The sequence below is a fragment of the Anabrus simplex genome, chromosome 5, assembly GCF_040414725.1.
Source record: "Anabrus simplex isolate iqAnaSimp1 chromosome 5, ASM4041472v1, whole genome shotgun sequence".
Taxonomy (NCBI): domain Eukaryota; kingdom Metazoa; phylum Arthropoda; class Insecta; order Orthoptera; family Tettigoniidae; genus Anabrus; species Anabrus simplex.
In genome coordinates this window covers 410748748-410762415 of record NC_090269.1, presented here as the reverse complement: position 1 = coordinate 410762415, position 13668 = coordinate 410748748, and the positions used below count along the sequence as shown (strand labels likewise).

Genomic DNA, 13668 nt, shown 5'->3' with positions numbered 1-13668 from the left:
GTTTTTTTTACAATTAGTTTGAAGAGAATGATTAAACGATATACTAACACTTATCTACAACCTTTCAAAATGTATGAGGGAATATCATCAGGTCATACTGATTTCTTCGGTTTTAGGTGGTCAATTGCTTTAAGAACTTCTTCTATAGTTATATGCGCTATATTAAGTACACCTATTTCGTTTAAGTTATCATTATTCCTAAATTCCAAATTATATTTAGCCTTTTCCTCAGAATATATAGTTTTGAAATAGTCTGCAAATCCATTAGTTATGTCATCTGGGGATTGTAACAGACAACCTTGAAATTCAAACTGTGGGTTAACTTTTTTAATTTTAAGCATCTCCTCTTGTTATTAATAAAGTTCCACGATATATTAAAATCATTACTCACATTATTTTCAATCTTCTGGGTATATTGGTTGTATGCAATAGTTACCTCTCTTTCCATTTTTGCTCTGAGAGTTTTAAATATATGCATTACATTCTCAGAATTTTTATTATTTCTAACTTTTATTTTAATTTAATATTACATGTAATATCCTTTGTAAACTATATGGGATACTTTTCTTGTAGCTTTTCGTTTTCGTAACTCATTGATCCAATTCAGCATACATTGTATAATAGGAAAGAGGTCTGACTAAGTTAACATCTCTGCATTCTTTAACATTAACCCAATCAGTTTCCTTCAACAGACTGTAAACCTTATCAAAATAAGTCTTTGCGAATTTTTCTTTTTGCTACAGTAGTTGCTTTACGTCGCACCGACACAGATAGGTCTTATGGCGACGATGGGACAGGGAAGGCCTGGGAGTGGGAAGGAAGTGGCCGTGGCCTTAATTAAGGTACAGCCCCAGCATTTGCCTGGTGTGAAAGTGGGAAACCACGGAAAACCATTTTCAGGGCTGCCGACAGTGAGGTTCGAACCTACTATCTCCCGAATACTGGATACTGGCCGCACTTAAGCGAGTGCAGCTATCCAGCTCGGTATTTGCGAAATTATACCTCCTATGATGGTTATTTTATTTTCCCCTATTTCGGTTAATATTAAGTATTATCTGAAGAGAAGAATGATACCCGTCTTTTGGAATAATTGTATCAATTTCTTCAACAATACGTACGCCTAATATATTATTGTTATCACAATATCAAGTGTCTTATTATTACTATTCTGTACATTGTTAACAGAGTGGAGATTGAAAAAATGTAATACCCTGCTTAATTCTTGACTTCTGTTACATCCTTTACTCAAATCATACGTGCTGTCAACTATTTCAGTGGTATTAAAGTAACCAAAAATAATAATTACCGGGCGAGTTGGCCGTGCGCGTAGAGGCGGCTGTGAGCTTGCATCCGGGAGATAGTAGGTTCGAATCCCACTATCGGCAGCCCTGAAAATAATTTTCCGTGGTTTGCCATTTTCACACCAGGCAAATACTGGGGCTGTACCTTAATTAAGGCCACGGTCGCTTCCTTCCAACTCCTAGGCCTTTCCTATCCCATCGTCGCCGTAAGACCTATCTGTGTCGACGTAAAGCCCCTAGCAAAAAAATAATAATGTTATTTCCAAGTAAATTAATATATTGTTCTAACTTACTAAAACATTCTAAGTAGGCATCTAAATGTGAATTCGGAGGAATGTAAACAGTGCAGATATGGTACTTGTCATTGTTGAAGGTAAATTTAACCAAATACAGCAGAGACAATACGCGACACTTCCGGATTTAGCCTTGTTAAAATGGGAGACAAGTCGCAAGTGACGCTCCTAGTGGCGTTACCTGAAAATTCGCGCTAAATTCAAATATCAATGGAAATGTATGTACGGAAATGGATAAATAAATTACGTCTAGAAGGATAGTGTTACCAAGATATTAACTTCAAAGTTGCTAAAGCAATTCTGGCTAAATGAATGAAGAATTATTTAGCAGGTTATTATTTAAAGACTGAAGTTAGACATATAATCAAGATGTGATATGGCCTGCTGTGAAAGGACTTGATCTTTCATATATGCACTAATTTTTAGCTTTAGCATTCTTGCCTGAACGTTCATGGCTAGATTTGTCTTTTTTCTCACTTAAAAGCATTGTATCATCGCATTAAAACACTTGTCAAAAAAATATCAGCACATTCCTTACACACATGATTCAATGAATTTACACTTAAGAGCTGGACAATTTTCCTTTTAACTTGAAGCCTACTAACAGAAAGAAAATCTATAAATTTGCCTCAAATACATTCAACCTTTTCCTATAAGCAATGCTTGCCATAATGCCATTACATTAGTGTAAAGTAAATTTGCATCATCATGTTGTTGTTTGAGTCATCAGTCCATAGACTGGTTTGATGCAGCTCTCCATGCCACCCTATCCTGTGCTAACCTTTTCATTTCTACGTAACTATTGCATCCTACATCTGCTCTAATCTGTTTGTCATATTCATACCTTGGTCTACCCCTACCGTTCTTGCCACCTACACTTCCTTCAAAAACCAACTGAACAAGTCCTGGATGTCTTAAGATGTGTCCTATCATTCTATCTCTTCTTCTCGTCAAATTTAGCCAAATCTATCTCCTCTCAACAATTCGATTCAGTATCTCTTCATTCGTGATTCGATCTATCCATCTAACCTTCAGCATTCTTCTGTAACACCACATTACAAAAGCTTCTATTCTCTTTCTTTCTGTGCTAGTTATCGTCCATGTTTCACTTCCATACAATGCCACGCTCCACACAAAAGTGTTCAAAAACATCTTTCTAATTCCGATATCAATGTTTGAAGTGAGCAAATTTCTTTTCTTAAGAAAGCTCTTCCTTGCTTGTGCTAGTCTGCGTTTTATGTCCTCCTTACTTCTGCCATCGTTAGTTATTTTACTACCCAAATAACAATATTCATCTACTTCCTTTAAGACTTCGTTTCCTAATTTAATATTTCCTACATCACCTGCCTTCGTTCGACTGCACTCCATTACTTTTGTTTTGGACTTATTTATTTTCATCTTGTACTCCTTACCTAAGACTTCATCCATACCATTCAGCAACTTCTCGAGATCTTCTGCACTCTCAGATAAAATAACAATATCATCGGCAAATCTCAATGTTTTGATTTCCTCTCCTTGGACTGTGATTCCCTTTCCAAATTTCTCTTTGATTTCCTTTACTGCCTGTTCTATGTAAACATTGAAAAGGAGAGGGGACAAACTGCAGCCTTGCCTCACTCCTTTCTGGATTGCTGCTTCTTTTTCAAAGCCCTCGATTCTTATCACTGCAGACTGATTTTTGTATAGGTCGTAGATAATTCTTCGTTCTCGGTATCTGATCCCTATCATCTTCAGAATCATAAATAGCCTGGTCCAATCAACATTATGGAATGCCTTTTCTAGATCTACGAATGCCATGTACGTGGGCTTGTCCTTCTTGATTCGATCCTCTAAGATCAGACGTAAAGTCAGGATTGCTTCACGTGTTGCTACATTTCTTCTGAAGCCAAATTGATCTTCCCCCAACTCAGCTTCAATTTGTTTTTCCATTCTTCTGTAAATAATACGTGTTAAAATTTTTCAGGCATGAGATACTAAACTAATGGTGCGGTAGTTTTCACACCTGTCAGCACCGGCTTTCTTGGGAATAGGTATAACAACATTCTGCCGAAAATCGGATGGGACTTCTCCTGTCTCATACATCTTGCACACTAAATGAAATAACCTTACCATGCTGGTTTCTCCTAAGGCAGTCAGTAATTCAGAGGGAATATCATCAATTCCAGGTGCCTTGTTCCTATTTAGGTCACTCACAGCTCTGTCAAACTCTGACCTCAAAATTGGGTCTCCCATTTCATCAGCATCAACAGCCTCTTCATGTTCCAGAACCAAATTATCTACATCGTTACCTTGATACAACTGTTCGATATGCTCCTGCCATCTTTCTGCTTTGTCTTCTTTCCCTAGAAGTGGCTTTCCATCTGAGCTCTTAATATTCATGCACCTAGATTTCCTTTCTCCAAAGGTTTCCTTGATTTTCCTATATGCAGCATCTACCTTTCCCAGGACCATACAGCCTTCAACATCCTTGCACTTCTCCTTCAGCCATTCTTCTTTAGCTACCTTGCACTTTCTATCCACTTCATTCTTTAATCGCCTGTATTCTTTTCTGCCCTCTTCATTTGTAGCATTCTTGTATTTTCGTCGTTCATCAATCAGGTCTAGTATCTCCTGAGTTATCCACTGATTCTTAGTTGATCTTTTCTTCCTTCCTAACATTTCTTCAGCAGCCCTACTGACTTCATTTTTCATGACTCTCCACTCTTCCTCTACTGTGTTTCCTTCGGCCTTTTCATTTAGTCCTTGTGCAACATGTTCCTTGAAACAATCCCTTACACTCTTTTCTTTCAACTTGTCTAGATCCCATCCTTTTGCATTCTTTCCTTTCTTCAATTTCTTCAACTTCAGATGGTATTTCATGACCAACAAGTTGTGGTCAGAGTACACGTCTGCTCCTGGGACAGTTTTGCAATCCAACACCTGGTTTCTGAATCTCTGCCTAATCATAATGAAGTCTATTTGATACCTTCCAGTGTCTCCAGGTCTCGTCCACGTATACAGCCGTCGTTTGTGGTGTTTGAACCAAGTATTGGCGAGGACTAAATTATGATCAGTGCAGAATTCAACCAGCCGACTTCCTCTTTCGTTCCTTTGTCCCAATCCAAATTCTCCTACTGTGCTACCTTCTCTTCCTTGGCCTACCACTGCATTCCAGTCTCCCATCACAATTAGATTCTCGTCACCTTTGACATATTGTATTAAATCTTCTATCTCCTCATATATTCTTTCAATTTCTTCATCGTCCGCTGAACTAGTAGGCATATAGACCTGCACTATTGTGGTGGGCATTGGTTTGGTGTCTATCTTGGCGACAATAATTCTTTCACTATGCTGGTCGTAGTAGCTTATCCGCTGCCCTATTTTCTTATTCATTATTAAACCAACTCCTGCATTTCCCCTGTTTGATTTCGTGTTGATAATTCGGTAGTCGCCTGACCAAAAATCCTGTTCTTCCTGCCAACGTACTTCACTTATACCAACTACATCTAACATTAGCCTATCCATCTCCCTTTTCAGATTCTCTAACCTACCACAACGATTCAAACTTCTAACATTCCACGCTCCGACTCGCAGAATGTCAGTATCCATCTTCCTGATGATCGCCCCCTCTCGTGTAGTCCCCACCCGGAGATCCGAATGGGGGACTAGTTTACCTCCGGAATATTTTACCCGGGAGGAAGCCATCATCAGTACATCCTTCATACAGAGAGAGCTGCATGTCCTCGGGAGGTAGTTACGGCTGTAGTTTCCCGTTGCTTTCAGCCGTGTAGCAGTATCAACACAGCTAAGCCATGTTGAGTATTATTACAAGGCCGTATCAGTCAATCATCTAGACTGCCGCCCTTGCAACTGCCGAAAGGCTGCTACCCCCTTTCGATGAACCATTCGTTAGTCTGGTCTCTCAACAGATACCCATCCGATATGGTTGCACCTGCGGCTCGGCTATCTGCATCATTGGGACACGCAAGCCTCCCCACCGCGGCAAGGTCACATGGTTCGCAGAGGTTTGTTTCAATAAAATATATACATTTCTTAAATCACCCATATTTTCTTCAGTGCTTGACAACGCATTACGGCATTCCAAATGGGGTAACTTGGAACAAAACAAGCCACACACATCTGCATATGTATTTTCCTGAATTAAATCGAACCCACAGATTACACCTACAACAACACATGGGTATTGAAGGTTAACTGCTGAACTACACAGCAAAATAAGCTTATTATATTTTAAGCCAGTTAAAATATGGGTCGCGCAAGTCAGAAGTTTAGGAAGTACTATAAAACTCTATTTGTAACTGGAAGAATATATATGCAAACAAAATATTTGCTTACACTTTCTTGTCAGGAGGGAAACGGAAGAAAAACCCCGAATCCTTCTGCACATCAGAGTTATTGCAGCCAAACACAGCACATATCCTTCCACTCATATTAAGAGGAGATATAAAGGAATGACACACGCTATTTACTTATGTTAACTTAAAGCCAATGCATTAATGACACCAAAAATTTGACAAATACACGTGCTCCTATGACAGAATCAGTAACTCTCAGATCAATCCGCTGGATAGAGCACTAATCGCTGTCCCTCGATATCTCGCCGAGTGTCGCGTGTTGTCTCTACTGTATTTGATTTAACCCCGTACTGACTCAGTAGTTGAGTCTAATGAATGAACCATTTCTGGATTAAATGTTGCCTTAGCAACAATCAGGACTTCACCGCTATACATTTTGCAACTAGTTAGGGCATTCTTGTCCTTACGAAGTATTGTATACCTATAATCAAATAGCTCAGAATTATGTAAAGCATCATTCAGCCAAGTCTCAGTCAGACATATTATATCAAAATTCTTGGATAATGTACAGGTATATAAAGTATGTGTTTTAGATCTTAATTCACGTGCGTTTTGATAATAAATTATAAATTCTTTATCTAATAAACACATTACACAATATTAATAGTGTTCTTGATTTTTCTGATGTCTTCTTCACAGGAAATATTGACAACTGGTGAATTATCACTTTGTCTTGTAAAGATTCGGCTATTCCTTGTCCAAAGCTGCTTTACATTATATGACCTACGAAGTGGACGACTTTGAGCCCTGTCCATCAGATTCGATATTTCACCTATTATTTTTATATCTCCCCCTCGTCGCTCCCCCACCTCTATATTTTTTTATTTAAAAGTAGACTAAGTTGCTCTTTTTACCATCAGCTATCTGCCAGTGAGAGTCCCGTCAAAATAGGTCAACCGTTTCTAAGATTAGCCTGAACAATCAGACAAACAGACAGACAGACAGAAAGTTTAAAAGCAGCCTAAGTTACTCTTTATACAATCAGCTATCTGCCAGTCGAAGCCCCTTCAAAATCACTTCAACCGTTTCGGATATTAGCCAGAACAAACAAACAGTTTCGGAGATTAGCCAAAACAAACAGAAAGAAAGACAGGCACACAAAAACTGTAAAATTTAGTAATTAATTTTAAGTACCGTATATACTTTCATATGCAGTTAGTAAAATGCTGTTATTTTGCAATTACAAACAGACATTTAAATATTATTGGATAGATTAGACATGTTCGTGGAATTAATAACTCGTTCGATAGGAGGCAGTTTGGTTTTAGGAAACGTTATTCCATTGAATCCAACTTTTACCATTCTGGCAAGATATAGTAGATGTCTGGGATTCAGGAGGTCAAATGGACTGCATCGCGATTGGCCTAGCTAAGGCACATGATAGGGTAGATCCTGGCAGAATATTGGCAAATATGAGTGCAATTGGATTAGACAAAAGAGTGACTGAATTGGTGGCTATATTTTTGGAAAATGGAACTCACACAATCAGAATAGGCAAATCATTATCTGACCCTGTAATAATTAAGAGGGGACTTCCTCAAGCCAGTATTATTGGACCTTTATACTTTCTTATATACACTAACTTAGCAAATGTCATGGGATAGTCACCTAATAGCGCGTGGGCCTTCTCTGGCCTTGCAACTGCAGTGAGACGCCGTGGAAGGGAGTCGACAAGTCTCTGGTAGTCCTCTGGACGCAGCTGACACCAAATCGTTTGCAGAGGGGCCGCCAATGCTGGTGTGTTCGTGGGTGCAGGATCCATGGCACGGAGCCCGCGTTCCAGGACATCCCAGATGTGCTCGATAGGATTCACATCGCAGCTCCTGAGTGGCCATGGCAGTCGTTGGACCTCCGCTGCGTGTTCCTGGAACCATTCCCGGGCGACGTGGGAACGATGTGGCGGCGCGTTATCATCTTGAAACACCGCTGAACCGTCTGGGCGCAGGACGGCCAAAACTGGGTGGAGATGGGCTCCGAGCAGCACATCATACCGCGTACCATTCATAGTCTCTTCCATAACAACTAGGGGGCCGATTCCATACCAGGAAAATGCACCCCAGACCACAACAGAGACACTAGCGCCCTGGACCACACCCTCGAGGCAGGAGGGATCCATCGCTTCAAGTGGTCTGCGCCATACACGGTGCCTCCCATCGGCATGGTGCAGTTGAAATCGTGATTCTTCCGACCATATCACGTTACACCATTGTTCTAGTGTCCATCGCTGGTGACTGGCGACAAATGCGCGTCGTTGTGCCGGATGACGTTGGGTTAACAGTGGCACCCGGGTGCGGCGCCGGCTCCCATACCCCATAGAACCCATGTTCCTACGGATTGTCCACTGGGAGAGGTGTCTAGCACGCCCTGTGTTGAATTGAACCGTGATTTGTGGCACGTTTGCCCGTCTGTCACTATTGACAATTCGTCTCAGATGTCGCCGGTCACGGTCATCGAGGGTGGCTGGACGGCCAGTCGTTCGTCTGTTGTGGACGGTCACACCCGCATTCAACCATTCACGATACACCCTGGACACAGTTGATCGTGTGAAACCGAATTTCCGCACCACTTCCGAAATCGCACTTCCCATGTGTCGGGCACCGACCACCATACCGGTTCGAAGGGTGTCAGCTCACGACGACGTTCCATGTTACACCTGTCACATGCACAGCCACTGCTCACAAGGTCTCCTATACAACTTCCACTGGCAGAGTGGGCGTGTGGTGCGCAGACAACACACCTGCGCATCAGTGCTCTGCTATCACATGACATTTGCTCACTCAGTGTGGAAGTGGAATCAGAGATAAGACATTTTGCAGATGATGTTATTCTTTATAGAGGAATAAATAAGTTACAACTTCATGAGCAACTGCAAAATGACATGGACAATGTTTTGAGATGGACAGAAGGCAATGGTTTTACGATAAACGGGGGTTATTTGTCAGGTTGTGAGTTTCACAAATAGGAAAAGTCTTCTAGTTTTAATTATTGAATTGATGGCGTGGAAGTTCCTTTTGGGGATCAATGTAAGTAGCTAGTTGTTAATATGAGGAAAGATTTTCATTGGGGTAATCGCATAAATATGATTTTAAATAAAGGGTACAGATCTCTGCACATGGTTATGAGGGTATTAAGGGGTTGTAGTAATAATGTAAAGGAGAAGGCATATAAGTCTCTGGTAAGACCCCAACTAGAATATGATTCCATTATATGGGGCACTCACCAGGATTACTTGATCAAGAACTCGAAAAAATCCAAAGAAAAGCAGCTCGATTTGTTGTGGGTGATGTCCGATATAACAGAAGCGTTACAAATATGTTGCCGAGTTTGAGCTGAGAAGAATTGGGAGAAAGGAGACGGGCTGTTAGACTAAGTGGTATGTTCCGAGCTGTGAGTGGAGTGATGGCGTGGAATGACATCAGTAGACGAATAAGTTTCACTGGTGTCTTTAAATGTAGGAAAGATTACTATATGAACATAAATATGGAATTCAAGGGGAAAATTAGGGCAAATGTTCGTTTATAGGAAGAGGAGTTAGTGACTGGATTAACTTACCAAGGGAGATGTTCAATAAATTTCGAATTTATTTGCAATCATTCAAGAAAATGCTGGGAAAACAACAGATTAGGAATCGCCACCTCGGTGACTGCCCTGAATGCATATCGGTAGTGATTACGGCTGAATTGCTTTTGAGTATCGCATTTTCCAACTCAGTGATCTTGAAATGTTGCATGAACTCAGATGTTTCTTCATCCCTACCTGCAGATACCTTCCACATAGCTCTCCAGGTTTAGACTTCTTGTTTTATTTTACCATTCATGAGAAGTTGGTGGCCAATCTTATTGGCTGTAACCGAAGAATGTGTGTTATTCATGGTTGGATCTCTGCTCAGCTTCGACAATAGTCTCCAGGGTTTTTGACTGCTGTGCGTCATGTACAATTCTTCCATTAGCTTTTAATCGCTCTCTCTTTTCGATGAGGCTAATAGAGAAGTTAGGGCATGCGCTGCTTTAATAGTTTCCTCACCCGTTGGGTTCTGTTCGAAACTTGTAGTAGTCCTCTAGTTGCAAGACTGCATCCATTTTAAGACCTTCGACGTAATTTGTGCGACATCCACGGGGAACTGATTTATGAGAACTTTTCTTAACAGCCTCAGTGAACTGTTCATATGCTTCAGTAACTGGGTTGGTGTTTTGCACCATATCATCCAGTACGGTAGAGAGTTTTGACCAGTCTGGTAAGTTGTATCTGAGACGAAAGGGAACTTACTGAGGTCGGATAGCGGAGTGAAACTGACATATGATTGGTCTTTGTTGAGACTTGGGGACTGGATTGCATACTACCCGGCTGCATTGTTGTGCTATGTTACTAGTGACGAAGATCAAATCTGGATTATATCCTCTTCGCCAAAGGCCACTGTTAAGAGAAGGTGGCAGTTTACTATCATGAATAAGAGGTAGTTCCATAGCATCTGCCTAGTGTTATAGTAGCTCGCTAATGTCATAACTGTGTTCATATTCCCATTCGGTACTATGGCAATTAAAATCACCCACCCAAAATTCACTTTTTGTTTCCTAAATTTCACTCATTCTTTGAAGGAGAAATTGGAGTCTGGAGGCTTGTAGATTGATGTAACTGTACAGTTGGAAAGTTGAAGGTTATAACTTCGATCTCAGCCTCTATTGAAAATGCCGTTGACAGAATTAATATCTCTGTGTGGTTCCTGGATGCATGCAAAATCAACGTTTTGCTCTCTATAAACATGGCTCAGCAACTCTCCTTTAAATGAGAATATGCCTTCAGTGTTAAAAATATGTGATTTGTAAATTTGGGCGTGAAAAGATCATACTTTGATATTTCCTCGCTGTCATATTAAAGGACATTAGATAAGTTTACAAAAGATGCTTCTGTTGTGAGATAATCAACCGTCTAGGAAGTGTCGTAGTCGTTGCCCAGGGAACGCCCGGATGAATTTAATCAATACTCTTAACACATCCTGCGGGGAGACTTCTTTCCTGTTCCCCATAATCGGAATAATATTTATCATCATCATCATGTCAGAAACGAAGAATTTTAGTGAGTATGTTGATAGAACAGTTTTTCTTTATCCTGTTGTAAGAAACCTACCCCCAAAAGGTGTCCAACACCCAATACTTTGAACTCAAATAATTTCTTCGTTGGTTATCAAAACTGTGTAGAATAGTAGGCTACATGCAGCATGATAATATCGACAACTCATGACCGGCATTTTATTATAGCCTTGGGCACCATATTACCACTGACTTCTGCTAGTTCTAAAATGCCCTTCATCGGACTGCAGTAGACTCTACTGTTACACACAAAATCTTTGAATTTACTATATTCGTGATATCTTAGAACATATCAACACCTATGGTAATGTCCCCTTCAAGTTTAGCTAGCTTTAGATTATTTGCGACAAGTCGACATTAAAAGTTTTAGTGTTCCCCGGGAGTTGTATTCATCATTTGGAAAGCTGTTTGTGAGCACCGAACTGTTTTTTTCTGTCCTTCAGAGGGACAATTTATTGATCCGTGTTCGACTGAGTGCAGGGTAGATCACGTGACAAGCCAGTATTCCCAACGAGCCACGCGCCGACGACCTGTGAGCAGGCAAGCTTCGAGAAACAGTCACGACCAATTACAAGAGGCCCCGTGAACCAATGATTGTCTCTAAAAAGTACACACCTCCCGAGCGAAGACTATAAAACTTCATATTCGCAGTAAATCTCTCTCTGCTTTGTTGAGCTCTGCTGCTGCTCTGGTCAAGGCTACTCTTTCATAGGAACCACGTGGGAGAAAATTCTGCCGTGTAAGCAGATTTCCGCTCTGCTAAAAATTAGTGTAATTTTATTATCAAATATTATGGAGTGAACCTCAACATTAGTGAACCAAGTTAAATTTATTTCTCAACGAGAACATTAAGTATTCCAGCGTGTGTATACACATTCTAATGTCTGTTGTATTAGTTACAGGTTACACTTCTGGAACGTGGCAAAATTCATCCCAGTGAATCGCTGTGTATATCATGATGGATTCTTCCTCTAAAATGTGCATCTCAATTTCATCGTGGGACGTCTACTGCCATGTGTCCATGACCTTCTAAACATGTAAGGCACTTCTGACTGGAGAGGGTGACTGACCGGGAAAATGCCGGAATGACTGACTTCAACCTGGAATCGAACCTCAGCTAAACCTGAGTACCATTAACTGTTTACTTTCTTTCTCATTTTTGTAAAACTAGAGGATCTTTCTTCTCTAAATCGTAGCTTTATTAGTTCTTGTTGTAGATTGAGGTATTTCATTTTCCACTTCCTGAGGTGTCATGGTAGTCGAGTTACGTGTGTGTGATTGAAATTTGAAATCTATTAGATTAGCTGTGTAGTCTGTCTTTGAATGAGTTCTCATACATAGGATTTAGACAGATTTAAAAATCACTGACCACGCGATAAACTTCATTTGTCTACCTGTGATATTGGAAATAATCTGGATTGGAATTACAAGTAAAATATGTGAGATAGGGTCGAATTTAGTGTCATTTTAAGATCACTTGCATTCTTTAGGATCGATTCATCTAATTTCACGACATTTCAGGAGGACTGTTAGTTCTAATAACCACTTCAAATAATAATAAGATCAAGTAAAGGTCGGGTTAAGTATGGAATTAATCGGTCGTGATCTATAAATTATCCTAGATTCCTTATATGTGAGATTTAATGTGCTCAGTTCATGATGCGCCTGGAGTATGGCAGTTCTGTGGGATATTAATTGAATAATTTATTAATTTGAGAATTTATTGGTGAATGGCTTGTTGTTGTGTCTTTGGGAGCACAATGTGATTTATTATATATTTTGAGCACACGTTGAATACATTCCATGAATGGGGAGTAATAATAATGTGATTAAGGCTCACGAACGCTACATTTGCGAGTTGTAACCAATGTGATGGTGATATTTATGGAATTCTATTAGAATCTACAAATTAATTCCAGAAATTTAGATGAATCTCCGTTGCTATTTAAGGAGTATTTCATGTCAAGTGATACCACGAATTTCGATCACTAGCTACTATTGGAGTAACAATATTTCCAGACACGAATTCATCCTCCGGATATGATTGACGCGGTGATGCTAAATTATGAATATTTTCCATGTTTTCGATTGTTTAATGTAATTTAATTTGGTCGTGCATTTAGTGCAACGGCACGGATTGTGTTCAACGTTGTTTTGCCACCATGATGACTTGTTTAGCACACCTTAAGGAACAATTTGTTAAGATTAGTGCCGAGTAAGACCGGGTTAGAATTTAATTTGTATTTTCTAAAGATTTAGGCGAAAGATCGTCTCGTTACTTTTTTCAGCAAAGGCAAGCGATTTATAAATTAATCTTAAACTAACTCATACGTGGATATGAGAACATTTTAAAGCATTTATATTAAAGTTCCAAAATATTTTCAAACTGACTTGAAACTTTAAATGCCATGCAAATATCCCTATGTTTAATGTTCACAAACGGCAAAATAAGCTTGAATTTAGGTGATAACGAGTGTTGATAATAATAATTCATTGGAAGGCTACTTAATTAGAAAAATTGTAATTATAATTACCATGAGAATTATTTAGTCAGATACACTAATTTGTAAACACGATCGTGTGATGATAAAGTAGAATGCTACACAGATAAGGTCGGAGATAATGATAATAA

General features: G+C 39.8%; 1 protein-coding gene across 1 annotated transcript in view; it reads left to right on the top strand.

The window, feature by feature from the left end:
* LOC136875022 (uncharacterized) overlaps positions 1-13668 on the top strand; it is a 45076-nt gene that overhangs the window by 30473 nt on the left and 935 nt on the right. The gene's annotated exons all lie outside the window — the stretch shown is intronic.